The 20,402-nt window shown below is 43.9% G+C and overlaps 1 long non-coding RNA gene across 1 annotated transcript in view; it reads right to left on the bottom strand.

Moving 5' to 3' along the window:
• The window catches only part of LOC104909389, a 36,626-nt gene extending 23,365 nt beyond the window's left edge, over positions 1-13,261 (bottom strand). Inside the window, exon 1 of the long non-coding RNA XR_004158657.1 lies at positions 13,047-13,261. This is a non-coding gene — a long non-coding RNA (uncharacterized LOC104909389). The remainder of the gene's footprint in view (positions 1-13,046) is intronic.
• Between the last annotated feature and the right edge of the window lie 7,141 nt (positions 13,262-20,402).

The raw sequence follows: 20,402 nt of genomic DNA, 5'->3' as shown, positions 1-20,402 counted from the left end.
TCACATCCTCACATCCTCAGTCACCTCCTTTCTGTGGCTTCTTCATCTTTCCTGTGCCCCAGCTACCATGTAACATATCACCCTATGTGGAAGAATCTGCATGACATGAGGTTGTTCCTCAAGTTGATGCCTTACTATCTGTCTGTGCTTGGATTCACTTGTTTGACAGTCAGAATTTAAGCTATGTATGTGCCCTTCTAGGGCACAGCAATGCCTTGGCTAGGAACTGTTGTAGCAAAATTGTGCGTGTTTCAAAATATTGCAAAGTCATGCTGAAATTTTGTAGGAGGAAATACTGTGGCCACCATTCATCAGTACTGACTGTGTTTACATGGCTAATTTACAACCTGATAAGGCTTGATTGGGCAAGTCAGGGGAGTTCATGACGTGATCAGCTACCTTGGCATGTATAGGCTGTGATGAATAATTAACAGAGTTGTAATATCAAACTGCCCTATGAAAGGTGGAGAGGAGCAGGGCAAGAAAGAGAAAATAACAGGCCTGTTAAAAAAATATGAAAGTTTTCATAGAATCATGGAGAATTGAGGTTTTCTGACCCGGACTCTTCGCTCAGACTCTATCTGTTCTGCTCATCTCTGATCCAGAAGAATGCAAATCTCTCCTCCCAAGGCTCAGTTATATTTAGGAGAGACAGAAGGACTTCTGCTGACATGCTTTGCTGGGCATTCAGCATGTTTCACAGATGTCCAAAAGACACAATGAGGAGGTGGAGAGATCCCCAGACCTGAATTAGGCACTTAAGTTCCTGTTTACTGAAAGAATCAAATGCTTCCTTCATTCCTCAAGTGTTTTTTCCTAGAGCTGAAGTTCATGTCAAGATATGGCAGGAGATGTTTATTAAACTCAACTCTGAAAGGCTATTGGCATGAGAGAAATACTCCCTGTCCGAGCCAAAGCCACTGAGTTGAATATTTTCCCACTGTGTGCACTGTGTCTTTGTTCTGCTGACTCAGAGTAGCATTTCCCATCCAAGGAACAGTGCTCATGAACCATTACAGAGCAGTGTGTGCACCCCTGGTGAGGTGACTGCCATGGTTTGGAGAGCCCCAAAGCTTCCAAAGCTGCTCACTGCAGGGTGAGAGAAGACCAGTGTGGTCCTACCCTCCCTGAGGACGACCTTGCCTTTGTTTTCTTTTTCTTGTAGTCTGGGACACTTTTGCAGTTGGTCATGGCCATACTTTAACATCCTAAGACGACTCCTTTTGGCTTGAGTAATATGCTCAGAGTGAAAGCAAAAGCTCCAGCAGCAACACTGGCAGCAGCTCATTTTACCTGCTCTGCCTCTGATGTTAAGTGGATTAACTTAATGGATTGATCATCCTTATGGTCTTTGCCAACCTTAACAACTCTGTGATTCTATGATTCTGATTTCTTGCAGCTCCAGGATAGCCAGAGGTAGGTGCTTTTCTACTACCCATGCCCAATCCATTGCTTGCATTTCAGGGATGGCTCCTTGGGCTGATTTGCACAAGGTGCACCCCAAAGTGGGATCTGGGGTAGGAAACACGCAAAGGAGATGGTAATTCTGTAGACATGCACATAAAAAAGAAGGAGATGGGGCAGGAATAGAAAATGCATAAGGGATGATTATTAAGCATGTGGGTTAATTATTAATAGCCAAGTGCGATGCTTTTCCCAGGAAGGAGGAAACTCCAGTCCAAGTGATATGTTCAGTTGGTGTTTGAAGAAGGATGGGTTCAGCCAAGGAGGACTTGCACTGAACACAGTCCTTGCAACCCAGCAAGACGTCTCTTTCCCCTTAGAATCACAGAACCATTATGGCTGAAAAGACATCCAAGATCATCACATCCAACCATGAACCTGCCATCAACATGGTCACTAAGCCAAGTCCCTATTCTCACACTCCCCAGAGCTCCCACCTCACTTGATGGCAACAGACACAGCTTGACTGTTCATGTTTTGAGCCCCAGGGATGCAGCTGAAGCAGTCAGCCCAAGGCAGGGCTTGGCAGAGCAGCCAGATTCCTTGGCCTGGGTGTTGACTACAGGCTCATCCTCACATACCAGAAGCTGTAACTCTATTCATGGAGTCAGAGCTGCCACTGGGCACCACATTGGAAATAAAGGAGAGACTGCCACCCATATTTTGTTTGCAAGACAAATGCAAACAAAGATGTTTTGCTTCTAAAACCACAAAATTCTGTGGTTTCCTAAGAATGTTTTGCACTTCCCCTAACATTCCCTCTTCTCTTCTTTTCTTACCCCTTTGCTGGCCCATGATGAGCTATTCCCTGTCCTAAGAACTTTCCCTCATGAAGTCTCACAAAAAAAAGCTGAGGCAAAACATACTTCCAACACAACCCCAGCACCCCGTGGGCATGCCAGATATGTACGTTGGATTTCTGGGGACGTGTGTTGGGAAAAGCCCAATGAGCAGATGATATACAACATTCAATCCAGACGGCTTCTGTTTTGGGTTCAGAACTATCAAGCATCTCTTATAGCCCTATGTGCTGATGGCTCAAAGAGCTTTAGCTCTCCAACTCCCCCCTTTCTCTCCCTCATCCCATTATTAACACCATTTCCATCATTGCTCTCCACTATCTTCCTCATCCCTTACTCCAGGTTCAGGAAGGAATGAGGAGATCTGAGGTGGGAATAGCCACAATGCTAACAGATCAGCACAAGAGAGGAGGAGCTGAGCTGGGATGGAGGGATAGCTGCTAGCAGGTCTTTCTAGTGGATCCCATCCCATCCCTCCATGCATTTCTGTGTCATATCACAACAGGGACACAACCCTGGCACATTCTGGGTTGCCCTCATCCAGCAATGCACCCATCAGACTGGGACAATGTGATGCATTCATGACTTACACAGACATTATACCAGATCCATGCAGAGACAGTGGAAGCTGTGGGAATGAGAATATATGGAGAGTTAGGCAGGATAGAAATAGAAGGCTATTAATCATTCAGTTACTGTTTATTTCAGAATCTAGAGAACTGCACGCAGCAGTATCTCACTTGGTATTGAGGCAACTTTAGCCTACTGGCTGAGACCACACAAAATTTAGTCTCAGAGTGTGATGAGGTGGAAAATCATCCAGCTCTGGACTTCACAAACAGCTTCAGACACAAAGCAGCTCAAAAACTGGAGAACCAGCTGAGAACCAGAGTCCTGTCAAAAATCTGGCTCCAGAGCCAAGCCACAGCCTGGCCAGAGCCCAACTCCCATAGACCTGGGCACTCCTTCTTCGGTTCTATCTCACACACACATATTGGGTTACATCTTCCCTAACTGATTCCTTCAAGTTCTATTGCTTCATTAAAGAAAGAAAAATGAGCTGGTGTTCCTTTTTCCTCCCCAGACCCAACCTTGCCCCCTCTCCTACATCAACCCTTGTTGTTTTCAGAGATCCAAACAATGTGTGTCTTTTCCCCCAGCACCTCTGTGTAACCCAACACTAATCCCAGCAAGCTGCTCCTATTGCTTAAGGAGTTAAGTTTGCCAAGCTGAAATTTGATAAATTCAGCCCAGAGAGAAATAGGAAGGACAGCAGAAATTGGTAGGGACCAAAGAGAGGCATGGGAAGTCCTCAAGCACAGGGCCAGAGGGCATCGCACCAGACAGCTTCACCCAGCCAGCAGCCATGAGTTTGGTTCAGGACCTCAGGTTTGATCCCTCAGCCGTCGTTATGATGCTGGGAATCGACACATCCTCTCTGTAATGCAGTCTCTATACTCTGCAGACTGTTTTTACCCAATAAAAACCCGTTGAGAAGCGAAGAAATTAAATCCCAAATCCAAGCCCTGAAGTCAATCAGAGGAAGACTTTTAACCCTGTCAACACTTTAACAGGATCTAGGACCTTCACTAGGGACCTCTCAACTGTGATTGAATTTATGGAAAAGATATTCAGTCACTCCAAGGACAGCACAGATAGATAGATACAGAGATAAATGGAGGGAGAAAGGGAGGAAGGAAGCAAGTGATAGCAAGGCAGTTGTGATTTCATTTATATTCAGCTGTATAAATCAGACTCTTGAGTAATGCAAGAGCAAAAGGCTTCACTAATCTATACAGCTCCACACATGTAAAAGCGTTATGAGAAAGACTGGAAATGTCTAAATCCAAGGCCTTGTTTTCGTTCAGAAAAATGCAATCCATTTATTAGGAAAACTGCAAACATGAGAAGAGTCATGGCTGACCTTTCCCAGCCCAAAAGGAAATTTGTCTTGCTTGGGCATGGAGACAGACTCAGATATGAGAGCTGAAATGATGCACCACCAAACGCGGGAGCAGGTAGAGGTTTTTCAGCTCTGATTGAAATAAGGCAAGAAGTAGGATAAATATACCTCTCTGGTAAAACACTGCAACTGAGGTATAGAACAGAACATTAAGATTGGAAAAGACATCCAAGATCTCCAAACCCAACTACAACTCATCCCCACCATGCCCACTGACCATGGCCCTCAGTGCCACATCCACACGGTTCATGAACACCTCCACGGATGGTGACTCCACCACCTCCCTGGACAACTTGTTCCACTGCATTACCACTCTTTCAGATAATAAGTTTTTCCCAGTGTCCAACCTGAACCATTCCTGGCACAACTTAAAGCCATCCATTACCCTTCGTCCTATCGGATTCTAATCTTTTGGCCAAATTGACCTCCAATCTTTTGCATTTGTGAGCATTTTAGTGCTCCGGAGCTGAATGAGATCTTCTGTTACATAGCTTATGAGCTCTCACATCCAATGGTTTTAGAGATGAGTGGAGGTGACAGCACAAAATAGGAGCATAGGTCATTAACGTATTTTAGCAGGTGACCCATGCATTGTCCTTTAAGTGTGTGTTGAGGTGCAAGGGGGTTAAAGCAAGCAGCCTTCAGAGTGGGAGAGTTCTAAGCCTGGCAAGCAAAAGCAATCTCTCTTTTCTGCATGCCTTCCCATGGTTTTATTGTCTGCCTCAGCCAGGCTCCTGGGTCCATCTGCAAGTTTTTATTACTCTAAGAATAATCACTTGACTAACAGAGACCTTTCCTTGCAGACCGAGGAAAAGAAAACCAACCCAAATTGATATTGCAGATATCCAAGTCTTGGAGCAAGTCACAGTACAAAGGAAAACAAAGAAAGGGCCTCTTCCCTTCCCTTCCCTTCCCTTCCCTTCCCTTCCCTTCCTTTCAAGGAGTCCTTGCTCCTTGAACAGAGGCATCACAGAAGGAGGTCTGAAAATGGACTTTTTGCTCCAATTCACCAGCCATCACCACACAGCCATGCACACAAGAGATAGATAGTGCACCAGTTACTATGGCAATCAATTGACATGAGTACCCAAGACTGACAATGAAAGCTGTCCTGGAAAGAGAAACACTCTTTGATCTCATTTCTCTTTGTGTTTGCTGACCAGGTTCCTGTCTTTGCACAAGGTCAATATTCACCCTGAGCAGCAGTGCTTCCCTCTGTCATGCATGGCCAGACTTAATGACATCACACTGGAGAGTAAATCACATGCCCAAACCCAGTGGTCCCAAAAAGTCTACTTTGTCTGCAAAAACATTCAGTTTTCCTGCATCACTTTATAGTGCTGAGGTTCTCAACACTTGATCCCATGTTGTTGTAGTTAATATGACCCCTACACATAACCCATAAATCACAGTTACTCTCCAGGAGGGATTCAGATGTATTTCTAGACTCCTCCAAGAATGCTAATTTCTGTCCCTCCAAGGGAGTCAAAGAGGGTGGCATTTAATGTCCCTCCAGTTTTAAAGTATACGACTTTACAAAAGTTGATATTCTGTCTCTAAATATGTATTCCATCTTCCCCATTCCCTCTCTACCCCAGATTGGAATAGGCTGAATTATTCAGCACTGGGGTAAGAGTTGGTCATTTTATAATAAATAAAAGTGTGTGCCAATCTATGGGGATCTGAGATGAGAGTTAAGTGCCTGAAAACCCAGAGAGTTAAATTGTCTGTATGACTTCAGACTACCCGCTTTGCATCACTGCAAAGAGCCAAGGTTTTCCAAGATGCTTTTGTATTTGTAGGTCTCTTTTATTAGGAAACACACACTCAGATATCAGCAGCTTGGAAAACCTCTCCTGTGAGTGCTAAGCTTTATCACTTTTAATGTGCTTTGATGGAAATTGAAGTGGAAAGTGTCACTGAAGTCACTTCCAGTGGAAACTATGAGCCTTCCTCTCCTCACTGTCGCAGGCATCACAGAATAACATGAAGTTGCCCTGAGCTACGTGTTGAGTCTCTTCTAGATATTGAAGACTGGGCCAGTGCTTTGAATATGGGCGACCCAATGGTCTAAATACCACCCTGCTTTCTGCTCTCCCCTGGGATGACTCAGTATTAGAACTTGCAATCTGTGGTTCTGCTAAAAAGTGTCACAAAATGGGAATCTGCTTGGAATAAAAGTTCCCTATCTTCAGAGAAGACTTGGCCTGAAAAAGATAAAGTCTAAGCAAACTGTAGTCCAGTTTTACCAGCTTCCTGCTCAAGCAAGACATTACTCAGAAGTTTGGGCTACCCCTTGAAAGCACAAGCAATAAAAAACAGTCAAGCAAATCACCAGAAGAGGAAATAATGAGGCAGCTCTCTGGTCTGACCATGGCTTTGCTGATTATGCCTGGTAGAGCACCTCTGGCAATTCGATACATTTCATTGATTTTCCTAAGTGCAGAATCTAAGGTATATATTTTTGAGAACTGTCTATCAGTTTCTCACATTTCTGAGTGTACATTTCTATTTAGTTATTGGCTCTTCCTGTAACAAGCTGTGACTGAAGAGTGGAGGTCTCCAATCAGTCCTATATCAATTGTAAACAGTTTCATCCTCTGTTATCCTATTCCAGCCCTGGTTAGGCCCATTATTTTAGCTGCTAAGAAATGAAGGTGATATGAAATTGACATACACATCAGCCTTAAGGGTTCACAAAAGGGAATGAACGCTGTGAGCACAGAAGGATTCAAGCACTCTCAAATGGAAGCCATAACAGCAATCTCGGATGGAAGCCATAACACCAAGCAAGCCTGGTTCACTACTTCCATTCCCCAGGAGTTTATATAGCTATTTAAAGCAGAGCGAAGAAAGCCTCATAATATCTAAAGCATGAGCTACTCAAGACCCATTTGAAATGTCATACTATTTTGTAGTGTTTTAAGTGACAAAACTGAGAGTTGTTGAGATTTGGCTGTCTCTGGAATGACTTTATACAATGAACTACTAAGAAACTGTGCTGGGAGACATTCAGAGTTAATCCAGACTTCAAATAGTGTGAGATGTTAACAGAAGAGGGTTAATTTCAGGTGATTAATAATTCCTTGAGGTAGCTAACTTCCCCAGTGTGCCTTGGTGAGGCATACAGACATCACTGTCACATTGGGTGTCCAAGGCTGCATCACAGCCACCATTGTGAAGCAAAGATTTGCTCTGCAAAGGCAGTCAGCTGCCTCTGAAAGTCAACACCTGTGTTTGTGTAGCTGAATTTGGACTATGCTGCCTGTGTTGACCAGAGGCTCAGATAGTGCTAAGTGCTGATTGACCTTTGAGGTGGCATCTGTTGGCCAACACGTCCACATGGGATCAGATGTCGTGACACAAAACCAGTTTATTCCTGTGCCCTAAAGCCAGCAGAAAAGCCCAGCCAGCATCTTACAAAGCTTTTAGGCAGCAAATGTGTTTTCATTCATTAACATGGGAACTTAGACATGTATCCCATCTACAGACACTCAGACATGTTAACGTCAAACTAATCCCATCCTTTTATATCCTCTCTATTATCAGTGTTTTCTGCTTTAGAATATTTTAATAAACATCTCATCAAACATCCTAAAAATTAAATGAAAACAGGTTGTTCCTGTGCTGGGATACAGACATTTTGTTGTTCCAAATTTAGGTGATGGACAGGAATGACCCGGAAGTGTCACATCAAATATTACTGAATGAAATGTCATAAATTTATCTCATCTAAGGATAAAGAACTTGCATTTCCTGCTAAAGAAGCTTCAATTTTCCTGCATAGTGGGCAGAGGTAAACTCAGATTTTAAGCCAAAAGAGGCCAAACTCATGAGTGATGGAATGCAAAATATGAAGGCAGCATTTGTGTATGCTTTCTCTTGTTAAAATTTTTTTAAAATTTCATCCCACAACTTTTCTTGCTTTTACTCTTCCTTTCTTCTTCTACTAGTCTCTGGAGAGTACTGAGAGTACTTCTCCTCCCAGTACTAGAAGAGACATAAACACTTAAAGCCCACCCATCCCTAACCCCTCCGTGGGTAGGGTCACCTCCCATAGCCCAGTGCCCAAAGTCCCATCCAGCCTGGCATTGAGCATTGCTGGAGGTCGGGCACCCACATCTTCTCTGGGCAGCCTGTGCTAGGGCCTCACTGCCCTCACTGGCAAGAATTTCTTCTGTATTTCTAATCTAAACCTACCCTCTGTCACCCCTTGTCCTGTCACCACACCCCTGAACAAGGAGTCCCTCCCAGCCCAGGGTATAGTTGGTTTTCTGGGCTGCAAGCACACATTGTTGGCTTATGCTCCATTTCTAATCGACAAACAATCCCATGTCCTCCTCAGAGCTTCTCACAACTCATTCTTCACCCAGACTGTATTTGTGATTGGGTCTGACCCAACCCAGATGCAAGACGTTACACTTGACTTTGTTAAACCTCATGAGGTTTTTTGCCTTTCCTTCCCTTCCCTTCCCTTCCCTTCCTTTCCCTTTTTCATAAATAAAACATATAAATAATATGGCCTCCATGTACAAGAGGAATAAGGGCTTCTGTGAACAATAGGAAAATAATGTCTGAGCAGATCATCCACAGTGGTATTTACTGCAGCTCGAAGTAATCTCTGCCTATCTGTGATTTGCTTTTATGCACCAAAACAAGTTGCAGAGAAGGGGAAAAAATAAATTTTATTGATAGAACATCTGAAATGAGTTCCCAACTTACAAGGCAGTTGTGAAGGTGAAAGCTGGGAACACAGAGGATGAAAGCAGAAATAACAAGCGAAAAAATACGGTAGGTGACATAGAATTGGGAGTTAAGCAGACACAACGTTGAGGTGCATAGTCTTATCACTGCTGGCATTTGTCTCCCTCGTGGATTTACAAGGGGTCACCAGATGGTCACGCACAAAAAAAAGCACAGATGGACCTCATGAGTATCGGCAAAAGGCACAACAGAGGCTCTGCTGGATGTGAAAGTCTATAGCCATGCTGAAGGGCAGCAGCGATTGTCAATTACTTATTGGAAAGATGACAAACACATTAAAGCCCAAGGGAAATAGGGGTGACACTGGAGCTAGGTTTGATCTTGCAATGTTAAAAGGCAAGTCTATGAGATAGACAGAAAAGATAATGCTTGGAGAATGTTTCAGGCCATTAATCTGGTATGATAAAGAAATCTCAGCAGAGACCAGATGGGAAATATTTAAGGAAGCAATAGAGAGCACAGTAGGGAACTTATTGGGAGGCCTAAGCAAACAAGGAGGAGCTGGACAAACATCAAAACAAGAACATTAGAGGCAAAATACAAGCAGAGCCAAGGATTGTGGGAGAGTGGAAATAAAAGCACAACACAAAGCAGAAGTAAACATCCAAAGGCTGAGCAAGTAAACTCTTTTGGGGTATAGAAAGACTTAACAACCAAGAGAAACTCCAGGAAAACGAGGTGTGTAACAAAGATGGGAAAAGATATTCCATGGGAACACCACTGGGGCTGTGAGAACAAAGAGGAGCTCTGATGAACTGTGAAGGATGAGAAGGTAGGTCCACCAAAAGAGTATTTCTTCTGCCTGGACACCATTGTGCCAGACCACAGTGAAGAGCATAGCTTACACAACAGAAGAGTTATCAACTCTGAAAAGGTGAAGAAATGGGGAAAACTATATAGTAAGAACAGTTCTTCCATCCTTTTAGCAGTGTATGTCCTAGCAATGTTAGGCATCACCCTGTGCCTAACAAGAGGAGGTATCAGCAGACCAACAAAAAATAATGCACCTGTTACTGCCACCAGTGAAACTATACAGACATAGAGCAGTGGAAAAACTCATGGTGAAATAAATTACTGACTGACTAAGGTAAATTACATAGGGAGCAATGGGTGAAAAATGCTTAGGTGTGGGAGTGAGATCAAATATTGCTGTATTAACTGTGGGTAGAAAAAGAGAGAGGGTGGCAATTAAAGGTGCTTTGGGGTCACATTTTGGGAGAAACATCATACAAATGAAGAAAATAATACATGCTCCAGTTCAAATTATTGTAACTGTAATTGCTGTGCGAAGCATTAAGAGAAGGAAGAAAGTTAAGCAACCCCTTCAAGTCTGTTTCAAGGCTGCACAGAATAACGGTCAACATTTCCTCACCATGCCATGTAGTGTAGTAATAATGCAAATTGAGATTAATTTCATGCCCTCATCATCCCATATAGTATAGTAACCGTTCAGGTTGAAATGAATCTCTTGGCAATGTGTGCTGTGCCATTCAGATCTTTATCTTGTGCAAATGTCAGCAAACAATTGGTGGATACATTGGACTTGGTGGTGATGGTCTTCACATATTGTAAAAATGCTTCTGTGAATGCGAATTGCCCATAAATGCCAAGATGGCTCTGTAGGAGAAAGGCCAACAGCTGGAGAGAAAGGAATGCAGGAAGAGAACAAATATATTAGGAAGTGTGAGCAAACCTGAAGACTCACTCTAGGAAGAGAGTTTTTAAAGACATATTTTGCTAACACTGTGGCACAGAAAGTCAGCGTCAGAGAATAAAGGAAACAGTAGTATTATCACAGAGCTGTATCAGCCCAAGAAACTGATAGTATTGCCATCTATATAGAATTAAGGTTGGAAAAGATCATTAAGATCATCTAGTCCAACTGTCAACCCATCACTACCATGCCCAATAAATCATGTCCCTCAAAACCCTGAAATGAACCCCTGAGGAGACAACCACCTGCAAAATGAGGCACTAAGACTCTGCTACCATGTAATGAACTTGCAAAATAGTAAAGCTATTTTTTTCTCGTTGTTGACACCAGAAAATGTGTGAACAGAAAGAAACACCTGGCTTACTCAAATCAGAAGGAAGAAGAATGGAATGGGTCCCTATACTGCTAGATATGGAAGTTGCTTCCTGAAATAGCATGAGGCATCTTCACCTAAAGTCAGAAATAATCCATTTGTAGACAGCAAGGATGAGAAAACGGGCATCCAAGAAGCTATAGTCCATGAGGCTGTTCACCCTCATCATAGCGTTCAAAGGACAAAAGAACCAAGAAGCCAAGAATATACACCTGTTCTACCACATAAGTCAGAGCTTCTCCTTCATCCCAAGCTTGTTCCCAAGCCTCTTCTACTACAAAATTTGTTTTTTGCATCAGTTGCCTAGAATCACAGAATTGTTTCAGTTGGAAGGGACCTTCAACAGCCATCTAGTTCAAATCCCCTGCAATGAGCAGGACACCCACAGCTCCATCAGGTGCACAAAGCCCCATCCATCCTGACCAGGTATCTCCAGGGATGGGGCATCTACCACATCCCTATGCAACTTATTCCATTGCCTCACCATCCTTATCATAGAAAACTTTCTTCTTATATCCAATCTATATCTTGTATTTTTTAGTTTGACACCATTTCCCCTTGTTCTATCACAACAGACTCTGCAAAAGAGTCTGTCCCCTTCTTCCTTCCTTTCTCCCTCCTATATAACTGTTGGCCAACAGAGAGGCTCAAATGTAATTAATTTTCAACAAATTTTGTAAAACTAGGTTTCCCCCAGGAAGCCCAGGGCTCGGCTATTCACATGTTCACCCTCAATAACATCTCAAACCATAAACAACACGGACAATAGACTCCAGCAGCCTCACTGCAGCACTCAGTGGGAGGAGGTTATCAGCAGAGAAAGCAGCAGCATTTCTGTATCATTCAGAGGAAAAAGTAATCAGTTGAGAGAGCCAGCTCAGTTGGAAATACAGCCTCGTTACAGCTGGTGTGCACAAATAAGGGTTTTTACCTTAGCTGGAATAATATGCACAAACCCCATTGGCCCAAAGAAGAGGCACTTCTGGTATTTAAACATTGAAGCACCGCTGATTCCCATGAATGTGCCTCCCAGTAAAACAGAGCTGCCTTATCTCCCCCACCTTTTTATCTCAGGATACCTCAGGTGCCTTCATTACTCTGCACAGAAGCACAGATTTTCTCTCCCAGGGAGCCCATGTTTTGCAGCACAGCTCCCTGGCGTTCTCTGAGTCATCAGTAGGTTCCAGAGGAAACAGTGTGCTGCAGGTTTGGGATTTAAGGGTCAGGCAAGCTCCTGGGAGGCTTTGCTGCAGGCAGAAGGGCAGAGTAAGAGTAAAGGGGGATAAAATGAGGAAACTCACTAAGCAGATATGATTTTGCACACAGATACGAAATAATGATATCTTTGAGAGGATCAGAAAAAAATTACAGGCTATTGTATCTATTCCTTGCTAGCTTTATTTCACAACTGCAGACAGAAAGCATCACATTTCTAGCTATATGTTTCTGCACCATTTTTTTAATCCCATTGTCCATGTTCTGGAGGCAGGTTCAGCTTATCTAGCTCTTCTCCTGCCCCAGTGTTAGCACTGCCACGCACATTCAGGCAAAACAACCATGTCTTCATTGCCCAGGCCAACCAATATCTCTCCCTCCTTCTTCCAACCCCCATGCTTACATCCTGAAGAGAAGAGGACAGATGAAAGGAAACTGACACACTAATGTAAGAACTCAGGAGGGGAAATGGGGGGACATTTCCTTGCTGCACAGCATTATGGGATGAGCATCTCATTTCTGAAACTGCAGGTCACCCTGACCAAGGCTGATGTGAAACCAGGTCAATGCCAGCAACTGCAGCTACACATAAAGTCCTGAGCACTTGTCTCTGAAGGACTCTAAGGGTGGAGACAGGCTGTGTTAGAAGCTAATACCATTCCATGCATCTTTCTGGGGTGGAGAAGACAATTTTCTGCATTTTCCATTAAACCTCAAGCACAGGCTGCCGAGAGAGCTGTGGATGCCACATACCTGGAGATGCCATGGATGGATAGGATCCTGGGCAGCCTGATATGGTGAGTGGCAACCAGACCATGGCAGGGGGTTGGAACTCACTGGTCTTTAAGGTCCCTTCCAACCCAAGCCACTCTATAATTCTACGATTCTATGATTTTTTGCAACTGTTATAAAGTTGCAAGATGGTGTAAATCTTCTAAGCACTGCTCACAACCATCTGCTTGCTTCATTATGAGCCTGTCCTCGAGTTCACGAGGCTGCTGCGTATTGATGGGTGTGTATTTTGGAAAGGTAGCATGAACAAACAGCCAGTGGATCAATGCGAGCTGGTGCAAACTTGCTGAGATAAAATACTGGCTTCATTTGTTAAACTTTAATGACCAACCTGCCTGACAAAGCCAAGAGTGCAATAACTCCCATCTCTCCAGGCATGTTTAGCTATTGGGTAATTACACTTGAAGCTCACTGAACGTTGCTTCTTTCAAAATGTTTTCTTGCTGCTGAGTTAAAAACACATGTAATTAAACCTCAGAGGAACGCATCCCAAATTTATGGTCTGGTTTGGATGTCAACACACTGGGCTTCGTGGTACCAGCGATAGCTGCTGCCCACCAGGAGATGCAAACCCATGTGCATGCATCCTTTGGGAATGCAGCAATGAAGGAAGATTGCAGCCTAATCAGAGTAGCTATTAAAGCAGGAAAAGATGCATATGTCGTCTTGTCTGTGGCACATACCATGCTCGGTTACCATAGCAATGGACATTATAGGTAGCTTCAGAGGAGGGAGAGAGTGATTAGCAGACAGATATGGGAGAAAACTGTACCGTAGCCTCTGCAGTCAGAGTATTTTCATTAAGATTAGAAGAAATGAGATCTAGATATTAGGGAGTAGATATTTTCATTCTTTCCCTAATCTAACTTTAAAAGTATCAGCAACAAGGGCATCCCTCGCTTATTTCAGCAGGCAATTCCAGAGATGAAAGTCCTTGCTTTTAAGAAGCTTTTCCTGCTATCTGGCCTCCTGTTTTCTTTATTTCCCACTATTTAGTGTTTAACCTTCTCAAGTGACAAGCAAAAGCACCCTAAGTCAATGTTTTCTTTTGAAATTTGGCCCCTCAGAAGCTAATTTCATCAGGTAATGATTTGTGCTTTGGGCTAAAAGCTTACTTCCAAAGCTTCCATGCATGGGTGAATTTTATTCCCCAAGTTAAAAAGAGAAGGAAAAAAGCTTTCATAGCCATTCTAGCTTAGAATGAGAAAAGATGAAAAAGGAAACAAACAAATAAGAAAACCAAAACAACTAAAGTTGCTTTTTATTGAGCCTGGAGTTACTTTGCTCTCTTAGCCTGGTTCTTAAACATAACGATGCCCATGTGGTCACTTTGCCTTGCCTTTAAGAATCAAATCTTTTAAGCCTGTTAGTTGGTATCACCTCACTTTCAGAAAAGGGTTTTTGCCACTCAAGGGGAGTATGAGGTTCCTACATGTTTCATGAATATCAGAAATATGAATTAATTAAAGGCACATTAATGGAAAGGCAATTTCTTACCCATTCTGCAAGGCATCAAATCCCTACTGTCCTTACAGCTGGTATCCCAATGCCCAGCCATTGACATTACATGTTGGCCTTCACTGCACAAAACTAACTGGGGGAACAGAGAGTTCCAGTGTAAATGTGTAATCAGATTTTGTTGCTTATTTTGGTTGTAGAATGGTATCCACCGAGAAAAGTGTGCTGACAACTTTCTCCAAAAACAACATTTAAAAGTAGTTAAATGATGTCTATTTTTTGCATTTTTTTTTTTCCATGACACGTGTCAATGCAGGGCTTATTTCAGCAAACTGCTTGTACCCACACACTTAACAAAGGTCACAGGTGTGGAGTGAAACTCACAATGCTCTGCAGAAGTGAAGTAAATGGAACTCGATCACATGCAAAACATGAAGTCAGAGTTTAAGAGTTTTCTGGGATGAAGTTTGAGGTTTTATACTAAAGACCTCCTTGGATAGCCTCCAACCTAAACTATTCTTTCAGCTTGTATTTGAGAGCTGCCATTATAGTCCACATGCATAGTGTATGGCTCTTAGCTTCCTCCTTGTTAGTTCTCCTTCTGTCACTATAAATGAGTCTTATTTTCCAAGCTAAAAGGATGTTCAGGTCTCTGATCATCTGATAAAGAGTACTTCAATGTTGTTTTAGGAGACAAGATGACCAAAGTATCCTGTTTGTATGCCTGATGTCAGAATGCACTTCCTAGACTTTTTCAGAATGGATTAATGGGATAAGTACTGGATACACAACCTGGTTTTCATTTTCAAAGATTTACAGCTTGAAGGGATTCTGATTCCAATCACTTGGAATTGTTAAGATGCGATGTACCAGAGGAGGTCCAGATTAGATAACAGGAAAAATTTACTCCCTGAAAGAGTGGTGATGCAGTGGCACAGGCTGCCTAGGGAGGTGAAGAAGCCACTGTTCCTGGAGGTGTTCAAGAACCGTGGAGATGTGGCACTGAGGGACGTGGTCAGTGGGTATGGTGGGGTTGGGACAGGTTGGACTTGGGGATTTTGGAGGTCTTTTCCAACCTTAATGATGCTATGATTCTATGATTCTGTGAATTATGGGAACTACGGGTGTAGAAACCCTTGAGGAGCTGAGAACACAAAGGCCTGAAACAGAATGAGAACACCTGCATGGCATCAGAAAGATGCCAACACCCCTTCAATGTACATATTTATCTGCTGAAGCCAACGCAAAGCTGCTCAAAAATAAATGGAGCAAAAGAAAAGAATCCCTATGCTTTACTTTCTTTGCTGTGTGATCCTATGGACCATGATGACTCCAGGTAGCATTCAACCAAACAAAGAAGAGGGTGGAGCTTTCATGAACAGAATTAACTTAGTCAAGAAGTCAGTCAACAAACAGCCTTGAAGAAACAGGTCTTGAAAAAATGACAGGGGCTGCTCATTGCCCCAAGGCCTAACCATGACTGATGGCAGAAAGATCTTAGGATGCATTGATTTCATACCAGTAAATCTTAGTATTTATTAACTCAAGAACTAAATATTGACTAATGTCAAAGGGAAGCCAATATCTGCAATGAGAGATGGAAAATATATAGAAAGGAGGTGAACAGGCCAGTGAGCAGCTTGCTGGGAAACAACTACATGCTTCTCAGAAGCAGCTGATACAGCCAGATAAAAAACTCTACAGTTCCACTGAGCAAGCACTCTGGGCTCCAAAACATCTGAAAAGTGAGCGTGTGATGTTGTAGAGATGCAGTTTTGATTTCCTACAGGACTCTCATAAGGATGGGAAACATTCCTACAGCTGTTGCATGTTGCCAGTGGGAACTGTTGGTCGTTGTTTGGTTCTATTGCAGGCAACGTTTTTGCTAATCTTTTGCAAGAACTACACTCATCCACAAGTAATCATGCTGGCTGCTGCTCTGGGTGCTTCCTGTTGAGAAATAACATCAAGCACATCCAAGTTTGGATAGCTTCCCAAATGGTCTGCTCTATGTATCTAAGTACTGAGGCCATGAGGATGCTTAGAGGCTGGAACATCTCTGCTAAGAAGTTGTGCTGGGAGCTGGGGGTATTCAGCCTGGAGAAGTGAAAGCTCTGGAGAGACCTTACAGTGGTCTTCTGGTGCTTAAAGGGGCTACAGGAGAGCTGTGGATGGACTATTTGTAGAGGTGTAGGGATAGGACAAGGGAGAATTGTTTAAAATTAAAAGGGGGTAGGTTTAAATTAGTCGTTAGAAATATATTTTTTACCATGAGGTGGTGAGGCCCTGGCACAGGTCGCCTGAAAAAGGTGTGGGTGCCCCATCCCTGTCAGTGCACAAAACCAGGCTGGATGGGGCCTTGGACATCTGATCTATGTGAGGTGTCCCTGGACATAGGAGGGGTTGGGACTGAGTGGGCTTTGAGGTTCCTTCCTACCCAAACCAGTCTGTGATTCTACTATTCTATGATTCTATGATCTACCTCAGCCACAAAGGAGAAGGTTCATGAGCAGTCTCTCTCATAGCAAAAAGATCAGAGCTAGGAATTGCAGGGCACTCTTGCTTTCTTCAAGTTTGGTGCATGAGAAAACCTCTTTTCTGAGATTGCATAAAAGAAAGGGAAATGAGGTTTCAGAGGGGGATTCAAATATCATGGGGCAAAACTCCAACATTAGCTCTTCTTACTAATTTATCTTACATCATCTTCATTCACTCTTTAACTCCTTTCCTGGCATGTATATACTGGAATTTATTCAGGAGAAAGTCAGAATTACTCAGATATCTCTCCTTTGGATTAAGATTTTCCTGGATTTTGTCACATCTAATGAGGAATGAGAAAACAATGAGAAACAAGAAACCGAGATGGTGTCTTCTGGGAACACGTGGTCAGAGTTAAGCTCAGCATGGCCCCGGTTGAACTAATTTAGGAATGATGCCTTATGATATCCAGATCTGAATCATAGAATGGCTTAGGTTGGAAGGGGCCTTAAAGACCATCCAGTTCCAACGCCACTACCATGAGCTGGTTGCCACCCACCAGATCAGGCTGCACAGAGCCCCACCCAAACTGGCCTTGAATCAGGATGAACTGAAAGCATTTTGGTGGAACTGCCCTCATCTGCTTTCCCAAAGCAAAGAAAGGGGTGGGTAATGCATGGCCAGTGCCTAGGACACCAGGTGAAGTCCTACCACCATCTGGTGCTGCATGACCTCAGGCAAATCCATTTCTTCTTTCATCCCACCCTAGTGTATTTAGGCAATCACCTTTCTTAGACAGCTAGGGAAATTTGTCCCAGCACAGCATGGTGGACTTTGCCTGGGAAGGATCAGCTCTGGCACAACTGGGAAACTGGGAAAAAAATATTATTTTCTCTCAAGAAAATATGGCAAATAGGAATGGTGATGGGAAACGTAGCCCTTAAATGCCCTGTAAAAATGAACCTGGTATTATCATGCTAATTAACTGGGTTTGATCTACTGTAGAGAGCATCCCTTTATGGACTGTCCAAGGCACTTTGCAATGGAGCGTTTCTTGGTACTGCAATGGACCACATCAGCACCAAGCATCGCTTTGCCATCCATCTCTGCTAACCCCTACCCCCAGTTCACCCACACTGCCCATTTCCAGCCCTTTGGGTTTATTAACATCTCTTAACATTCAAAGTTCAAGACAGAACACCACTCGATTCATTATTATTTCATCTGAGCAACGGACTTTCTGAGTACTTGATCTTCCCATGTCCAGCAGCTACAGCAAAGCAATAATAGGCTTCAAATAAGAAAAACAACAACTAAAGTTCTTTCTTGACCAAAATCCTGAGGTTTGAAGCCAGGTTTCATGTTTCTCATTTCTTCATTTCAAATCACCAGACATGGCAGTGCTGGAGTTTGTCCCAGCTGTAGGATTTAATTCCCAATTCCCCCAGCCTCAAACTGGCATTTTCCTTTACTGAGGCCAACACTGAGATGGCAAAGACCCACAGAGAGGAATGGAAAAATGAACGAAATGGAAAATTAAACAAAAGCTTTCAGCTGAGCAACTTCCCCTATCCAGAGCTATAAAAATGAAGAGTGCAGAGACCTTGGGGAATGGATCCTGCCAGCAGAATGCACATGGCTGGAACACTGCTGCCAACTTCAGACAGAAAATCATAACCCAGATGAAGGGGTTTTCCCAAGGTTTTCCCACAAAGTGTTTGGTACAGCTGAGTCCTGAGCACAGATTTCCTCTGTCCTCCCCGTGGCAGAGTGGTCACAGACTGATGGAATCCCAAACTCCCAATCTCATTAACACACTGGTGTCAATGGATGGGGCTGAGCAATCTTTTGTTATTGGTGTGAGCCATGTGATTGCGTTTCAAAGCCCCAGCATTATTCAAAGCAAACGCAGGAGCCTGATGATGCCTTTTCATCCCAAACTTGTTAGGAAACACAGCTTGGGACCTGCCACAGGTCACACCTAGGGAGAGGTGTGTGTTGCAGCCAGCCACAACATGAGTTCTCTGTGACTCATGAACTCAAGGTCCCCTTCCCTTTGTCCAAACATTGCCACAGAACCACAACAAGAAGTACTCTCCCATTCCTTTCTCCAGTATCACAATTCAAATGGGGCCCAGCCACTTCTGGGCCATTAAACCCAACCATCAAGAAACTCTGCTCACCCTACAACAAACAAATCCAGCCTCTCTGCTCCCTTGTCTGTGGGTTTCTGCCTTCTTTGTTCTGCTTTATCACATCTCAAGAGTTTGTTAGCTCCAGTCTCCTGCAGCAGCTGGTGCTGAGCCAGGCGCAGTGCACCTCAAACCAATATGCACAGTCTCCCAAACTGGAACCTGAGTTTACAGCATGGGACTGGTGAGCCCTTGGTGCTGTCTTATCCTGCTCATAGAATCATAGAATCATTAAGGCTGGAAAAGAATTCCAAGGTCATCCTGTCCAACTGTCAACACCACCATGCCTACTCATAGGATCATTAAGATAGGAAAAGATCTCCAAGATCATCTCATCCTACTGTCAACTCAACATGACCATGCCCACTAACCATGTCTCAGTACCTTGGAGTGCTGGGTGTGTGTCCTACACATGCAAAATGTGGATGTGTGAGGTGTTTGGTTATAGGACCCGCTCCTGTGAATGTGGTGCTTAGGGACGTGGTTTAGAGAGCATGGATGACAGGCAAATGGTTGGACTGGATGATCTTAGAGGTCTTTTCCAACCCTAGCTCTACGATTCTGTGAATACAGGTTAGGAAAAAGAGCTGAGGGGAATTCTGAAGTCAGCACACCAAAGCCATGGGACTACAAGGGGTGGTCCTATGTGGAGCCATGTCTAAGACTCGACGATCCTTGTGGGTCCCTTCCAACTTTGGATATTCTGATTCCATGGTAAGAGATTTTACCCAGGGGATGCAAAGCCAGCTTCAAACACACACACTCCCTTTTTTTCCAAAAAGGGAAAAAAGTCATATTTCTTTAGTGGGGTCAGGCAAAAAGCCCCGTTCCTTTTGAGGGGTCACTCCAGCATTAAGTTCACAAAGGAATAAAGGCAAGGGGAGGGGGGGTCTATCAACTCAGGAGTCGCCCAGCGGAGCACAAGTCCTGCCTCCTTCCTCCTCCTCCTCCTCCTCCTCCCAGATGTTCCCTTGTGTGCAGCCATCTGTTGAGCTCCCTCCTCCCTCCTCCCTCCTCCTGCGGGGAAGGGGGCAGCCCGCCTGCCCGGCCAGCTGCACGCCTCGGAGGAGGAGGAGGAGGAGGAGGAGGGAGGAAGGAGCCTCCCGGCCCCCAGGCTGTGCTGCTGCCGGCTCCCCGCCGTGGGAACCGGCGCTGTGTGCCCGTAGGAGTGAGAACCGACCCCGGTCCC

The sequence above is a fragment of the Meleagris gallopavo genome, chromosome 1, assembly GCF_000146605.3.
Source record: "Meleagris gallopavo isolate NT-WF06-2002-E0010 breed Aviagen turkey brand Nicholas breeding stock chromosome 1, Turkey_5.1, whole genome shotgun sequence".
Taxonomy (NCBI): Eukaryota; Metazoa; Chordata; class Aves; order Galliformes; family Phasianidae; genus Meleagris; species Meleagris gallopavo.
Note: the sequence above shows the minus strand (reverse complement) of the source record. Positions and strands in the feature narration are given on the sequence as shown.